This window comes from Anabrus simplex, chromosome 2 (genome assembly GCF_040414725.1).
Source record: "Anabrus simplex isolate iqAnaSimp1 chromosome 2, ASM4041472v1, whole genome shotgun sequence".
Classification (NCBI taxonomy): Eukaryota; Metazoa; Arthropoda; class Insecta; order Orthoptera; family Tettigoniidae; genus Anabrus; species Anabrus simplex.
The window spans coordinates 1,088,984,675-1,089,002,783 of NC_090266.1; the positions used below are offsets into that span (position 1 = coordinate 1,088,984,675).

General features: G+C 40.5%; 1 protein-coding gene across 3 annotated transcripts in view; it reads left to right on the plus strand.

Moving 5' to 3' along the window:
* The first annotated feature begins 273 nt into the window (after nt 1-273).
* Nucleotides 274-18,109, plus strand: part of Mvl (Malvolio) — a 300,000-nt gene continuing 282,164 nt past the window's right edge. For 2 of the 3 annotated variants that reach the window (XM_067142051.2, XM_067142054.2), the window contains exon 1: nt 274-558. The gene's annotated coding sequence lies outside the window, so the exon portion shown is untranslated. The remainder of the gene's footprint in view (nt 559-18,109) is intronic. The other variant, XM_067142055.2, reaches the window with a different exon arrangement.

The following is an 18,109-nucleotide window of genomic DNA, read 5'->3' on the forward strand; positions in this document are numbered from 1 at the left end:
TTTATTATTATTCATTTCCCACTAATTGTAGGTACAATTTAGGGGTGGTGAATGGAGAAAGGGCATAGCCCCATATACACGAAAGTGCCTATTTGATGGATGTTCTTATTCTGTAATGCCAAGTTGGAGGAAATCAAAGTGGTATATATACAATATGCAACATCGTGGGCTCTCCAAATCGTTTTCGGACGTGACTTGTGGCACTGACACGCCTCTCGTGTTTTGACATCTTATTATCAGCTGAAGTGGGTAATCGTGAAAAAGATGGATTGTCTCCATCTTCAGTATTTGTTGTGTGACTGCTTCAAGTACATCCGTGAGAGGTCTGTATGTGCGGTACTTACAAAGTTTGAGTGCCGCGGGGCGTTACGTAGCGATGGGTGGTGTATAATAAGGACAAGTGAGCAACTGTGAGCAACAGTACGCTGCGTGCTTGCGTAGTTCACTTGAGCGAAGGTGAACAGCTGACCGGGCTAACGTGATCATTTAATTCGTTACGAGGAAGCGTTGCAGTTAATTATTCAGTGTCAGTGGGCAGAAGAGTAGAAAAAATAAACAGTTAAGTATAATGCTGCCTTAGCTTTGGTAAAAAGCTGGTTGGGATTTTTGTATGTTTTGTTTTAATAAAATTGTGGCAACTGGCAATTTATTTTAGTTTACTCTGGGAAACGTGTATAAACCGAAGAACGTTGTGGTTGTTTACATGCGTTTGTACTGTATGTCAGACGAAGTGTTGTTTCCTAACCTATAGAATCCTGTATGGATATTTCTCTGTACCAAATACTCTATTGTCATAATGTTTTGCTGTTTTTTATGGCATAGTGTTGAGCAGAAACGTTGAAACCTTTTTATTACACTCAGCATTTTGCCTTCAGGTCATTCAAAACCCTGTTTAGTCCAAGTTTTTCAATGTCACTATATTCTGAAGGAGATGAAATTACCATTTGGCTCACCTGCATGTCACACAGAACATAGACTTTTCCTGCAGACTGACAGCTCCCAGACTTAGCCTTCTTCTCACCTCAGTGATTGCTATTTGGATCATAACTCAAGCACGCAAGATTTCTTAGTATCCAATCACACCCATGGCAGTTCCTGCCTTGTAAATCAATCATATTTATGGCTTGTTATAAGTAGGTTATTATTTCTGAATTAAAGGTAACTTATAGAATTAGTAAACCATAAAAAGTTAACCCATAGAAAATGGGGTGAATTGGAATAATATGTTGTACTGTTAACATTTTTGTAGCTTTATTTGCATTTATTGATGAATGAATCTAAAATTCTCTTTGCGAGTGATATAGCCCTCTATTTCTTGCTCTTTTTTATTCTTGCTTTCATTAGTCATTTTAGATTGATAGTTGGTAGATTTAAATGATATAAATCAAAGAAACTGCTCGTGAATCAAATTATATTTAAATAAAGCACTTTTAAGCCTTCTGAAAGCCTATAGATACTATCTTTCTGCACAAGTTAAATCAGATTTAATACTGTGTAGCCACATTAGCAGATATGCTACTAAGACCCTACTTCATTTTAACGGATTCCTCCTATCTCGTTAATTTATAAACCATGGGCAACTGCAGAGTGGCCTGCTAAGTGGTCATGCGAGTAGAGATGCTTGTTACTGTGGAATAGGAGAAGGGGGTGGTGGTCCTCCTTGTGCTGGGTTGAGTCCCTGAGTCATTATAGTAAAAATGTTATGAAGATCAGTACCATGCTTAGCAGACATTTTTCTGAAACTGTCCCAATATTTGTAGCAAACTTTGGCCTTTCCATTTGTCAGTCACAAGTAGGCAAATAAACTGTCATTTTATGGGGGTGGTATAAATATCCTGAAACAACGTGCTGTTGGAATGATATAAAAATCAGCATTTCCAAGACTTGAGTGATGCCGGTTGAGAATAAGGATGGCTGTTTGGTACGAAATAGAAATTAAACTGAGAATACACTGGTTACAAATTCATTATGAAAATCCACAGCCTGTTTCCATTCATTCGACCGGGTCAGGAATGGAATGAATGAAGTCCCCATCTAGCGGTGAGAATAGGAAACGTCCCGGCTGCTGAAGCCTGTCGCACTCCTCTGGGGCAATGATAAATGACTGACAGATGAAATGAAATGTCAATGGAGAGTGTTGCTGGAATGAAAGATGACAGGGTAAACCAGAGTACCCTGAGAAAAACCTGTCCCACCTCCGCTTTGTCCAGCACAAATCTCACATGGAGTGACTGGGATTTGAACCACGAAACCCAATGGTGAGAGGTCGACGCGTTGCCACGGAGGCTATACAAATTCATTATAATAGTTACAAATTTTTCCCTGCATTTATGATTGTATGAATGGAAGGTAAGAAATTACTATGTGGATATCGGAGGCCTGAGGGAGCTCGGCAGTTTTCAGTTTGTAATCTATTTCATTTCTCATGGAATCAACTGAGTGTGCTTTCTGCGATAAAGGGATAAGCGAGTTCTTAAATCAGAGTTATATGAAGTGGTTTCTGACAAGAATTCTTACATATGTTATTGACATGGAAAATTGGGAATAGCAAAATTGTGAAGAAACTGAGGGTTATTCGAAATTCAGGGAAGTATATGCAGGCAGGTGACCATGTTCTATGCATTCTTAATGTTGTTCCCTTTGGTATGTCTTTCTGTGAATGCCGGAGTGTCAATGCCCATCCCACTCTCCCACTTTCCTCTTGATGATAATTCTGTTTCTTGATGTTTGGAATCTTCGTATTTAAAGTACTTGGGTTGATAGCATAGTGAAAGAAATCTATTCAAGGCTTAGAAAATCTAACTTAATGTGAAAAGTTAACAGATGGATTGGCATTATTCTTTCAATCAATCAGTCACTACTGATCTGCATTTAGGGCAGTCGCCCAGGTGGCAGATCCCCTATCTGTTGTTTTCCTAGCATTTTCTTAAATGATCGCAAAGGAATTGGAAAATTATTGAACATTTTCCTTGGTAAGTTATTCCAATCCCTAACTCCCCTTCCTATAAACGAATATTTGAATTCCAACTTTATCTTCATATTGTGATCTTTCCTACTTTTAAAGACACCATTCAAACTTATTCGTCTACTGGTGTCCTCCCATGCCATCTCTCCACTGACAGCTCGGAACGTACCACTTATATCACAAATATTATTATAATATTTATGGATCCACCTGTTCAATACAATACAATCCAGTATTTCATGTGGTTAAAGTGTATACATAATACATAAAAGTCATAGGTATATGTTTCACCCCCTTTTTTTTTATGGGCATCATCAGCTTATATCAATCTTAAAAATTAATGGATATGGGATCTTTCTAATCTTATAAACTATAAAGTGAAAAATGTTGGACAATAATCTCATAAAATGTTATACTATAACATCTAAAATAGGGATATTGCACAGAAAGTATGTTAAAAATATTGTGAATTAACAGTTTTTGAAGATTATAACGTAGTAAATCGTGGATATTTGAGCGTTAAAAACCAAAATGGATCCTCTCCTTATACATCATTAGGACTATGACGGCCTTGAGTGTGAAAGCACAATCATCCAAGGGGGATGTTTGCTCCGTTCCCATAGCATGAGTTCAAGATAGTAAAATCAATGTCAGTTATTTAAATAGAAGTGTGAACGTATCAAATGTGTTAAAATATGTACGGTTGATTTATCAGAAAGTCGTAGAAAAGATGGGACTTCTTGTGGAGACGTTGCTAATGATAAAATGTTGTGTCAAAGCTAGCTGATGTCAGTGTTTAGTTATGTTAGTATGGTAATCAATTGGATCCAAAAGATGGTCAGGTGGGTGTTATTAACCCTGTTGAAACATTTGTTTGAAGAAATGATCGTGTTTTACTCGTACAGTGCGTGTTAAGTACGTCAGGCTGTTCCAGCAACGATGATTGTGCTTTTACACTCAAGGCCGTCACAGTCCTAATGATGTATAAGAAGAGGATCTATTTTGGTTTTAAACACTCAAATATCCACGATTAACCACGTTATAATCTTCAAAAACTGTGAATTCACAGTATTTTTAACATACTTTCTGTGCAATATCCCTATTTTAGATGTTATAGTATAACATTTTATGAGATCATTGTCAAACATTTTACTTCATAGTTTATAAGATTAGAAAGATCCCATATCCAGTAATTTTTAAGATTGATATAAGCTGATGATGCCCGTAAAAAAAAAAATTAAACATGTACCGATGACTTTTATGTATAAATTTTAACCACATGAAATAGTGGATTGTATTGTATTGAACAAGTGGATCTATAAATATTATAATAGTATTTGTGATATACGTCATCTTCAATACGGAACCAAAATGAGAATAGTTACTTGTAACATACCACTTAATCGAGCAGCTCGTCTCCTTTCTCCCAAGTCTTCCCAGCCCAAACTTCGCAACATTTTTGTAACGCTACTCTTTTGTCAGAAATCACCCACAACAAATTGAGCTGCTTTTCTTTGGATTTTTTCCAGTTCTTATATCAAGTAATCCTGGTGAGGGTCCCATACACTGGAACCATACTCTAGTTGGGGTCTTACCAGAGACTTATATGCCCTGTCCTTCACATCCTTACTACAACTCCTAAATACCCTCATAATCATGTGCAGAGATCTGTACCCTTTATTAACAATCATATTTATGTGATTACCCCAATGAAGGTCTTTTCTTATATTAACACCTAGGTACTTACAATGATCCCCAAAAGGAACTTTCACCCCATCAATGCAGTAATTAAAACTGAGAGGACTTTTCCTATTTGTGAAACTCACAACCTGACTTTTAACCCCGTTTATCATCATACCATTGCCCACCGTCCAACTCACAACACTATCGAGGTCACCCTGCAGCCGCTCACAATCTTGTTACTTCAGAGACCAAATTATCCTTTAATTGCTATGTTGCTAAATTTTCCTTGCGGCATAGGAATGTAAGGTGCGTGTACTCAAGATATTGTTCATAAACGGGAGGTAACAGACTTGAGAATTGTTTGAGAATGACTGCTAGTGAAAATGCTTAATGGCCAGTTGCAGGAGGGTGTTCGTAAAATTAAGTTAGGAATGAAGACAGATGAACCTGCTTCTATTGTGGGGTCATGTGAAATTTAGAGGGAAAGAGTAATACAGGAAGATTTAAAAAATGATGGAGACTCCACAGTGTTTTCAAACTGTGGAAGTACACAAGGCTACAGTGTTAGTTGGGATTTGATTCTTATTGAGGTAGGAACGATTTAAAAAAATGAAAAAGAACATTGAAGTAAGGAACTTCGTAAATTAATAAGGATTGAAAGAAAGACTTCAACAGTGGCATTTGAAACTAAATTTTCAAAACTGATCTTAAAACCAGTTAACAAGAAGGCTTGCTACAAGTTGTTAGATAAATTTGTGCTTTAATAATTATAACTATTTGGTATGATAGTTACAAAGCTCTTAGGGAAACTCATACAAAATTAATGAAACTGATGAGCTTTTTTTTTTTTCATTCGCTGAGGACTCGGGTAACTTGACTCTTACTTCATCTAGGCTGATTTTACTCTCACCCAGGTATCAGAAGTGGCATCACAGTTTAAGGTGGCAATGGATCCTAAGTATTTAAAATCCGTGGTCTTCTGATTGTACCACTGGTTTGGAAGGCACATTCTAGTTATTTATTCTTCTGGATTTTGGGTGCAATCCATTCTCAGCCAGTCTATCCATCCAAGTTTGTGCCAGGAGTTGGAGTTTGAGGCATGTTTCTTGGGCAAGTACTACATCATCTGCACAGAGAAGGGTCCAGGGGTGCGATGTCTGTATATCAGCCTTTGCTGTATCCATGCAGAGGATGAATAATAATGGCGATGGATCAGAGCCCTGATGTACACCTGCAGCGATATCGAAAGGCGGAGAGAATCTGGGTGGACTCCCAACCACACTTTTGATATTGCAATATAGAACTTGTACCCGGCTCACATAGACTTCTGGAACACCATGAAAGTGAGGAGTGCGCCAAATAAGGTCATGTAGGAGTCTTGTCAAATGCTTATTCCAGGTCTAGAAATGCTTATGTGTACACTCTTCTTCCTCTCTCAGATTTTTTTCCATCGATAGGTGGGTGGCTGGATTTCACCAATGGTGCTGCAGCCCTTAATGAATCCACATTGGCTGGGTGTTACGTTGATAATGTTTCCGAGCCTGCTGTCCATCACTCGCTCGAATATATTCAGTATTTGACAGAGGAGTTGAAAGGGCAGTAAGTTGAGCAGTCAATCGCATCTCCTTTACCCCTCCAAACTGAAACGGAAAGGGGGCCGGGCTGAGTGGCTCAGACGGTTAAGGTGCTGGCCTTCTAACCCCAACTTGGCAGGTTCGAACCTGGCTCAGTCCGATGGTATTTGAAGGTGCTCAAATACGACAGCCTCGTGTCGGTAGATTTACTGGGACGTAAAAGAACTCCTGCGAGACTAAATTCCGGCACCTCGGCGTCTCTGAAGACTGTAAAAGTAGTTAGTGGGACGTAAAGCAAATAACATTATTATTATTAATTGAAACGGTCATGTTAGTTGTTCTCTGTAGTGATCTGGTTGAAGAGTGCAGCAAGGAATTCTAAAGCAGGCTTTCAAAGTATTTTCCATATTTCTGCTGGTATGTCATCTGGGCTAGGCACTTTCCAATCCTTCATCTTCTTGACGGCAGTCATTACTTTCTGAACTGTAATTAAGGGCCAGGTCCAAAGGTGGGAGCAGGACTTGAAATTGGTTGATGTGTGAAATTCTTTGTTGCTGATATTAGCGAAGTTGGAGGTTAGCTGATTTGTTTTGGAGTAGGCCTAGTTTGTTACTGGCTCCTTTGATGATGTGCATTTCATGTCCAAATTTGTGGGTTGAATGATTATTAGATTTAGCAAGGCATATAAGTTATTTTGTCCTGATGTGTGTCAAGCGGGTTATTCAGATCTTTGTAATAACAGTCTTTTGCAACAGCCACTGCTCTTTTCGCTGCTAATTTTTAGTAATCTATATTGGTGAAGGTCAACATGAAGATGTATGTTTCACCAAGTCTTTATGGCTGTCTTTTTCTCCTTAATTACTCATTTGATTTCATCATCCCACCACCAAATCTTTCTGTCACTTTATATTTGTGCAGGTATTGCTTTTCCCAGAGTTACTGTTGCTTCTTGATGTATTGGTTTCACAGCATTTTTCTACATATCTTATACTGATTGGTCAGACTTCACAAAGTACTTGGTTAAGAATGTCATCAGTGCATTTTGTTGAACATTCATTCTCCACCATCTGATTTGCTCTGGCCCCATTTTAAGTGTTTTAGTTTATTTGACATTTTTCAGAATATCAAGGACAAACTAGCAGTATTTTACGGGACAATGCAGTTATATGGAATCACTTTGGATGCTGTCATCTGCTTCAAATCTTGTTGTCAAACCATCCAATAATCGATCTGTGTAACATGGCTTCCATTGGTATAGGTAGCTAAATGTGTTAGCCATTTCTTGAAAGTATGTGTTGGTCACAACCAGACCATGAGCCCCTGCACAATCAAGTATCCAACAAACATCATCGTTTTGCATGCCAAGTCCATATCCACCGTGGAAACTCGTATATCCTTCCCACTGAGACCCAGCATGTCCATTTAAGTCTCCTCCAAGGATAATGGACTCATCTGGGTGAATCGCTCGAAGATGGGTGTCGAGACTGTTCCAGAATTCATCCTCGTCCTCTGTATGACCAGTATTGCAGATATTATTATATATTTTCTTGTACTAGGTTTCCATAAAAAGATTGTTTGCTATCTTCTTTCTAAATTTTGTTATAGTGGAAGCCATTTGTCTTCAGTTTCAATTTAGTTATCTATAACTATGAGGTTCTTCAGTCTGTTAAAAATTAATTCAGGATATATATTTTTTAGAAAATACCTGGAAAAGAAAACATTAAATACCAGATCATACATGAAAATATAATGGTCTGTTTATAGGTGTAATCTGTTATTTAATGTTTTCTTTTTCATATATTTTCAATTTTAAAAATCCTGAATAAGTTTTTGAGAGGCTGAAGAACCTAACAGTTACAGATCTTTCTAATTTGTTAAACGTTGTCACTGGGAGGATGTTTGAAATTTCCATGGCTTATGGTCTTTGCTTGAATCAGTTTTTTATGCTCTAATCCCAACAGCCAATGTTGGCAATTCGTTGGGTTTTATGAATAGACTGTGTTCACAAGATATATATTGGATAAGGCAAGGAAGTCCTTTTTGTATATGTGGGAAGAGAGAATTGTGCATAATCCCTCCGGATTGACACTTTGATTGCAGAATTTAGAGTACTGGCATTTTCTCTCTGAATCTTTCATTACATCGTGGGTGGGCTTAAAATACTAGAAAATAGTGAAAGTGATGAAAGGAGGTGCAGTGTATGACACTGTTTCAATTAAGGGAATGAATTGTTATGGTTTCTGCTATATAATTTCCTTGGTTATAGTGGGTTGTAAATTCAATAAGTCTAGTTTTAGAGTCCAGTGTCACTTAATGCAAATACATCGATGTGTTCTTATCTCTTTCTTGATATTTTTGTGCTTTTCAGTTAGAGATGCAATGATGAACCCAGATGTTAATATTATTCATACTCATGGGGCAAAATTCAGCATATTCTACAGCATTTGTGAGAACATCTATTCTTGTGTGTGTAACATTGCACTTAGTTATGAGAAATGTAGTAGGAAGCTAGATATCTTTGAGTATGAAATGAGACATATTGCACAGGTGTTAGCACAAATATTTTCATTGTCAGTGTCTTATATTTCATGAATTGAACTACAGAGCATGCTGGAATCATCCTTTCATCACCCTCTGTGGGTGGGGGATGCAGATGAAGAATACACCTACGTTATCTCCTGTCTGTCGTAAGAGGTGACTAAAGGGGGCGACCAAGGGATGATGGAATTGGAACCATGAGATTGCTTGTGATTAATAACCATTAAGTGGGAAACACCATGGGTCAATGTTACTTGTGATTAGTACCATTATATGAGGAACACCACGGGTTTGTGCATTGCCCGTGATTAGTACCACTATGTATGGGTCTGCGTTGCTTGTGAATAGTGCCCTTATGTGAGGAAGACCATGGGTCTATGTTACCTGTGGGTGGTACCATAATGTGTGATACACCGCAGGTCTACATTGCCTATTATTAATACTATTATGTGAGCAACGCCATGAGTATACGTGGCCTGTGATTAGTTCCACTACATGAGGAACACCACAGGAATATTGGCACCCGTGATAATTCCCACTAAGTGAGGAACACTGTGGGTCTGCGTTGCTTGTGAGTAGTGCCTGTATGTGAGGGACACCATGGATCTGTGTTACCTGTGTTTGGTGCCATTATGTGTGCCATACCATGAGTCTACATTACCTGTGATTGGTAGTATTTTTAGCAGTATTTATTGCTGAACATAACAGGCTTCCGCCCAATACATGTTCTTATTCACATCATGTTATAAATTGAAATTAATTAAAATAAAATAAGTAAAATAAATTAAATTAAATTCTATATCTATATGAGCCTTGAACAACTCCTTCTAGGAGGTCCAGTGGCCGTGGCATTTCGGCAAACATCATATGAGCTAACAATGGCAATTGGCAAATTAAAATGGCATGATAGAATAAAATAGTTAACGTAAGGTTAAGGCATATAATAATAAAAAGCAAGATGTCGCAACCATGTGAACCTACTTCTACCTCCTACGATGTCAGCATGTCTAATGGAATTATTACTACATGCTGACATTGTATTAGCCTCTAAAGTACTGAGTGCCAATCTCTTTCTGTCCTATTTATGCTGGTTACTTCGCTATTTATGTCATATACTAACTCGTATTTCTCTGAGACATTGTTTTCTCACTGCGCATAAAAACATATTCAAGCCACTGTCATTCCTCCACTGGTTTGCTATCCATACAGTAATTTTTTGTTCATCTCCTTGTCTACACATTTTTTGCTGCTTCGCATTTAAGAATTTTGCCCTTAATTTCTCTGTTCCTATACAATCACAAAGAAAATGCAAGTCATCATGTTCAGCCTCACATAGTATACACTGAGAGCTCTTCCAGCTCCTATTCCACCCCTTATTTCTATGCAACCCCATCAGCCACCATAGTAACCCACCCTTTAATCGTCCGTCCCCAATTCTTATACTTAATTTGGAGAACTGGTATACCTTGTAGAATAGGCTAAGCGAAGGCCTTTCCCTACATTCTTCCAAACATTTCTGGATCTGTATGTCCTTAATTCTCATTGTTAGGGCCCGCTGCATTCTGCTATTGCTCCCCTTCCATCCCTCTCGTCAAATATATACCATACCCAGTTCCTCAACATAACTTTTGATTTTTGCTAGCCAACCCTCATCATACATTCCTTCCAGTTCATATCTATATATTTCCTGCAATAGAATGCTGCCGCTTCCTTGTCTTAGTCTAGTCCAATAGTTTAAAACCCTTTTGACACAGTCCAACTCTATAAACTCTCCACATAAGATTAGCACCCCCACATTAGCTGTACATTGCGGTAGCCTCACAACAGCCTTGCTGAACTTGCATATTATTTGATTCAGGCTATCCCTTTTCTTTTCTAATCCCCACAGTTCAACCCCATATAGAGCTCTGCTTAGGACCAGAGATTTTAGTATTAGCCTAAGTATTTTATAGCTTGGTCCTGGGTATTTGGCGACTAGAATTTTTATTGTTGCAAGGGCTGCAAACCCCCTCATCTTGCATCTCTTTATGTGGTCATCCCAACCTCCTTTTCTATTCAGTATCATTCCTAAATATTCTGATCTGTCTACTTCCTCTATTCTTGCCCCTTGTATCCACCATTCCCCTACTTTTTTTACCCTCCTTCTTCTACATACAATCATGACCTTTGTTTTATTATAGTTAATTTTCAGCGACCACTTATTTGCATGATCTACTAATTTATCCAGACTTTTCTTCAGTCTACCCCTGGTCAGCATCGTTAACAGAATATCATCAGCGAAGATCAGTCCTGGGATCTCTATATTACCCACTGCCGGTACAGCCCACCTAGCCTCTCCATGCTCATCCAATATATCATTTATAAATAATATGGGCAATAATTTACACCCTTGTTGAGGCCCAGCTTGCACTCTATCGGTTTGCTTATTAAATTGTTCTCTAGTTTGACGCTACTATATACTCTTTGATACAGCGCCTCTACCCCACGTAGCATTTTCCTAGAGACTCCCAGCCTCGCTAGTTTTTCTATTAACGCCTTTCTGCTCACCGTGTCGAACGCTTTCTCAAAATCTACTGCTGCTAGAATTAAGCTTCCTTTTTCCCACAATGTATTTCTCCACTAGCATTTTCACAATCATGATATCTTTTTTTTTTGCTAGTCTGATAGGTCTTAGGTCTTATGGCGACGATGGGACAGGAAAGGGCTAGGAGTGGGAAGGAAGCGGCCATGGCCTTAATTAAGGTACAGCCCCAGCATTTGCCTGGTGTGAAAATGGGAAACCACGGAAAACCATTTTCAGGGCTGCCGACAGTGGGGTTCGAACCTACAATCTCCCGAATACTGGATACTGGCCGCACTTAAGCGACTGCAGCTATCGAGCTCAGTATGATGATATCTATCGTTTGCCTCCCCCTCCTGAAACCTCCCTGGTAGTTAGAGATTATGCCGTTGTTTTCAGCCCAGTCTTTTAGTCTATTGGCTAAGACACCTGTGTAAACTTTGCTCAGTGAGTCTAACAGGGTTATACCTCGGTAGTTATTGGGTAAATTTCTATTTCCTTTTTTGTATATTGGGCATATTACCCCATATTCCCATTCCTTCGGTACCTTTTGCTCCGTTGAAAATCCTGTTGAATAGATTTACAATTCCTTCTACCATCTGACCGTATTTACTTAGTTTCCAGCAACAATTACTAATACCACTCCCCCCCCCCCCCCGCTGATTTTATCTTCAGATTCCCAATCACCTCCTTAACTTCTTCTATCGTGATATCCCTATCTAGTTCGTGGATGCTTACTTCCACATTAGACCACACGGCCTGCTTTCTTTCCTTATACTCCCAATCGTCCCTTCCTCCTAATAGCTCGCTAAAATATGTCACCCATTTTACATAGTGAATATTCATTTTCTTTGGACCATTCCCTCCTTTATCATATTTATTCTCTCCCAAATTTTTTCAGTCAGATTCATACTGCATTCCTTATTTATTAGCTCTGATTGGTCCTTCAACCACTTCTTCTTCTCCGCAATTTTCCTTCTATACTCTTTCCTCAATCTACAAAATGCTTCACGATCTTCGTTCCTTCCTTTTGCTCTGTACTCTTTTAATGCTCCTAACGCTGCTCTTCTACAAACCTCACATTCTCTATCATACCCGCCATCCCCTTCTGCTTTTTTTCTTCTGCTGTGTTCAGCTGCCCTTGTCACTCTCCTTATAGGGTATTCTAACAGCTCGAGTGCTCTGTCCATGTTATTTTCCATCAGCGCCCTTTCCCAGCCAATTCTAATTAACTGTATCTCCTTATCCATAAATGCATCTAGCTCTCCTTTCGAATTCTCTGTCCATATATATTTAATGTAACCACTCTCTCCCTCTATCATACTATTCCTCTCTACCTCTTTGGTTTCCTCTCTCCTTACCAAACTCACCCATACCGGGGCGTGGTTCGATTCGCTCCAATCCTCCACCATTATGCTTTTGATGTTATCTAGCAGGTCCTCTGAACTCATTACTAAATCTATAACGCTTCCCCCCCCCCCCCTGTTCAGTAGTATATGTCATTTATCCTTCTCTGTCCCCCTCCCAATAGCCGTTCAAAATGCAGAAATTCCCGACTTCGCACAATTCTAATACTTTTCTACCGTAGTTATGAATTACCTTATCGTTACTATTTCTTCCTGATCCTACTATCGATTCTTCTTCCTTACTATACCTCGGGCTTCCCTCGCCTATTCTGGCATTCCAGTCTCCAAATAACAATATTCCGTCCTCATACCTCCCTCTAATGATGTTAATTTCTAATAATTCCTCGAATAAGTTATCATTTGCATATGGAGATTCCTTGGGGTGACAGTAGGCAAAAGCCAAACATACATGTTTCTCTCTCCCTGCCTCTCTCCCCATGTTAAATCTTATCCATATCACACCTTCAATGCCACTCTCAATATACTCTATACGTTCGTTCAATTCTTCTTTAACTAGCACGGCTATTCCTCCTGGCACACGGCCCATTTTGCTCAATCTCTTCCTTGACTTGTGCCTCAACGTAAATCCTCCCCAAGTTATCTCCCTGCCTATTTCTAGCCATGTTTCCAAAAGCGCTACAATATCAAAGCTTTCTATTAAATTTTTCACTTTTATATTGCCTATTTTACTCAATACACCTTCAGTATTAACAAAGCCTATCTTCCAGCCTAGTTACGGCTTTTTTTCCTTACCCTCCGAACCACCCTCTTTATTCTTACTCCTCGTCACTCACTCGTTCTCAGCTTCTACCTCCCTTCCATCATTCTTGGACACTTTATCGTCGTCCTTCCTCTCTTTATCTTCTAAACCTTTATTCCTTTCCCCCCACAGATCTTTCAAGCTCCTGCTCCTCCCCTTAGTCATAAGGTCTCTCTCTTTCTTGTCATCCCCCCCCCCCCCCCAGGTCAGCAATCAATGAAACCTCTTTTCCTTTCGGAACACTATCTGATAACACTTCCTGAACCTGCACATTTGATCTTCCACTCACACTACCTTGCACTGCACTGTTCTCTTGTCTCGTCGCTTCAGCCATCGTTACCACATTTCCTCCCTCCTCTTGGGCGTCTTCCTGTCTGTCTTTTGGCCGCTTCGTTCGTTCCTCTTCCCGTTCCATCTCTTCTTCCATACCTTTTAGCTTTGCTACGGACCAAACACGCCACCAGATACCGTTCGTTACCACCAGCCTTTGGTCCTTAATAAATCCTTTAAGGCCTTGATGTCTAGCTCGGCCTAAATGCTTTCGTAAGATTTTCCTATTCTCAACTCCTTCTCTTCCCAAGTCTCTGCTTATCCATATCTTTTCACCTTGTAAATTCGTAGCGTTTTTTTATCACTATATCCGCCATTAAGGTTGATATCAGCTTCACATTCACTGGTTTCCTGCCTTTCACTTTTCCTACTCTTTCTACGTCGTCCATATCTACTTCACTGAAGTTAGTTTTCAGCTTATTTTGGACGAGGTCCACCACTTTATATATAAGCTTCACTTTATCTTCATTTCGCTTTTCCTGTAATTCATAGATATATATACACTTCTTCGTCTTTTCTTGATTAAGAAGCCCGAGCTCATTCTTCAGGAACGCCACTTCCTTCTCCAGATTTTTCACCTGCTCTTTTAGCACTCCCGTTGCTCTCTTGTCCTCCTCTATTCTTTTTTCCGTAACTCCCCACTGCTCCTTGATCCATATCTTCATATCTTTAGAACCCTTGGCTTGTTCCTTTCTCAATTCCTTCACCAATGCATCTCCAGTATATGTTTTTACGGCATCTCCTATCAGCTCTCTGATTCTATCCCAGTCTTCCCAGCTCATGCCAGGGCCTGGATTCATCTCCACTCCCCCTATAATTAATAGCATAGTTACCACCATTGCTGCCAGTATAGTTTCGCCAATCTTCCTCAGTTCTGCCTTGTCCGCCTCATTTCGCTTCGTCTTCTGCCTGCTCTGCCAGCCGCCGATCGCCGCACGATATTGCTCAATACCAATCATGTTATACCGCACTCGCCTCACTACATGTCCGCACTGTTCGGTTGCTCAAGTAGTACTGTGACCTGTGATTGGTACCAACATGCAAGTAACACCATGAGTCTACGTAGGTGGTTTGAAAAGTTCTCGGAATGTACTAGAATGAAGTATCTTACCTCGGTGGAACTGATTTTATTTTTCAACATAATCTCCCTGTAGACTAAGGCATTTGGTCCAGCGATGTTCCAATGCCTTGATCCCATCTCGAAAATGAGATTCCTCCAGGCCTGCAAAATACCTCTCCAATTCAGCTGTCAGTTCTTCCCTTGTAGAAAATCTCCGTCCACCGAGGAAAATTTTCAGCTTTGGGAATAGATGAATATCTGATGGTGCCAAATCAGGTGAATAAGGTGGATGTGGCAACAATTCGTACCCCAGTTCATGAAGTTTTGCCATGGCAATAACACTTGTGTGCGGCGGAGCGTTGTCCTGATGAAAGATGACATTTTTCCTTGCCAAACCAGGCCTTGTTTTGCGTATCTTTTCCTGTAGTTGGTCTAGGAGGTTTGCACAGTATTGCCCCGTAATTGTTTGGCCAGTAGGAAGATAATCTATCAGCAGAATGCCTTTTGCATGAACTTTCCGCCCGAACGCACTGCCTTTGCTTTCTTTGGTGGTGGTGAATCAGCAAGTTTCCACTGCTTTGACTGCTGTATTGTCTCTGGGGTAAAGTAGTGGACCCAAGTTTCATCTGTAGTCACAAACCGGCGCAACAATTCTTGTTGGTTGCACTGAAAACGGGCCAGACTTTGTTCGGACATTTCCAATCTGGTGCGTTTATTGTCCAGTGTCAAGAGCCGCGGCACCCATCTTGCGGATAATTTTTTCATACCAAATTCTTCGGTTAAAATATAATATACCCGTTCAAAAGACATCCCTACAGCTTCAGCAATCTCCCGCACTTTCAATCGACGATCCTCCATGACCATTTTATGCACTTTTGCGATAAATTCTGGGGTCGTAACACTTTTTGGCCGTCCACTACGCGAATCATCATCCAAGCTCTCCCGACCAAACTTAAACTCGCTGGTCCAGTTGGCAACAGTGAAGGAGCAGAGTCTCCCAGTGTATTCTGAAAGTCGGCATGAATTTCCTTTGCTTTCATACCTTTCTTTACAAAGTATTTATTCACTGCTCGAATCTCAGTTTTTTCCATTGTCACAAATCGCTACGCGGGAACAACAACAAAGAGTCGTCACTACCACACTCCTTCAGCTAGAGCACTGACGCGCCACGTGTTCACTCACAAAGGATGTGTGATTATTGCGCGGGAACCTCGTTGCTCTAGCACTGACATCTAGCGGTGATTCCGAGAACTTTTCAAACCGTCGTCGTACATTACCTGTGATTAGTGCCACTATAGGAGGGACACCGTGGTTCTGCTTTACCAGTGATTAGTACATTATGAGGGGCTGGTGACTTGGATTTTGGACAACAAGCATAATCTCAGAATATGAGGCATTGTAAATTGGATCCACTGATTGTTTTGGATTCATGGCCATTCTTCCATCATTCGCTTTAGATATTAGTCAGTGGATACATTTTGGAGTTTTCATTTCGCTGCACCTCGTACCGTTAGAGGCCAATGACTTAGCTGTTAGGCCCCTTTGAACAACAATCATAATCACTATCGTTGTCCTTTCATATGTCTAATTTTAATGTGAGAGTGTCAGATGATTTTTATTGTGCGTGTCAGCATTTTGTTTGTCTTTGTTCAAGTTTTTGTTCTGATAATTAATTCTGATAACACTCAATAACTTTAAATTTAACGATGAAAAGTTTCCGCTTGAGGGCGTTGCTGCAGCGGACATGCAAGGTAGCGCGAATCCGATTGGGTATAGAAGCACGGACTTCTAGGCAAGGGGATTAGTGTGGCAGTTGTGTCGTGCCTAGGTGCGTGCGTTAAATGTGGCCACGTGAACTATGGCGACGTTATTACCAAATGTATCCAAACAGGACCTAAGTGCTGTTATTCTGTTCTTGGCCAAATGACAAACACCGATGGACATCCATCGGAGAGTGAATACTGTGTATGGGGCAGCATGTCTGTCGAAAACAACCTTTATGGAATGGTGCACAAAATTCAGTGCGGGTCGCGTTTCGACACAGCACGCTGGTCGATCTGGGAGGCCAGCCTCATCCATTATGAAAGACGACGACAAGAACAACAAGCGGGTGGTGGATGCGGCCTGTCGTCCCGATCTCTCCCCATGCGATTATCACGCCTTCGGTCCCCTCAAAAAGGCCTTGCAGTGTTGACGCCTCCTGTCGTACGAAGATGTGCAGCAGGCGGTTACGGACTTCACGCAGCGGGACACGGTGTTCTACCACACGGAGATCTTCAACCTGGTGCGTCGATGGGATGAGTGCCTCAATGCTCACGGCGATTTTGCCTGACTGACATCGCGATTCAAGACTGTACGGCCGTCGGACAGAAACTTTTTGATTGCCCCTTATGTAATCCAAACAGGCAGATATATTCCACTTCAGTTCAGTAGCGGCACGCTCTAAAGAGCAGAGGGGCACGTCCCCCTCCAGCTAAGTAACTGTTAATGCATAGTTTTATAAGTACTGGCAATGTGAATGATGATACATTCAGTTTTGATATTAGGCGCCGCATGCAACTAGTGCGTCAATGTTTTCATCAGATACGTACTTTGCTTTCTCCGGCGGGCTCTTCGCTGACCGGTCATACTGGCCCTGTGCCCTTTCATTCGCGCACGCGTAGAACTATTTTTTAACATGCACTGAATGGGAGATTGGGTCATTGCAGAAGCCAGCCCGCTACGATTCCGAAAATACGCGAAGGCTTATCGCGCCGAGCAGAACATTCAGTTTCAAATTCGTGTTCCAAGTCTGTCATCTGCTCTCTGTAGTAATGAAATGGCGTATGGCTTTTACTGCCGGGAGTGTCCGAGGACATGCTCCCTGATAAACGTGCTGTACTGGCTAATGAAATTAGTCAGTATCCTATCTCGTAATAGTGGTGTCATTAAAAGTAAAAATTTCGTGTGTTGTGTGCGGATATATAGAATTCCTATGAAGAGTCGCATAAGGTACATCACACAGGTATGATTAACTTTTAGGCTATGTACAATGAATTCTTTGAGTAATATTTTAAGTAGGCCTTTTTCTCGACTGTCCCTAACGAAAGAGATGGAGATAAAGACACTCGGTCGACCAACACCTCATTTACAACTAGAATAAATCGGACAGTATAAAGGGCGCGAATATCAACGTAGATTCCAGTCAGGGATGTATACAGAATACGAGTGGTTGTGTTGCTGTGATTCAAGGA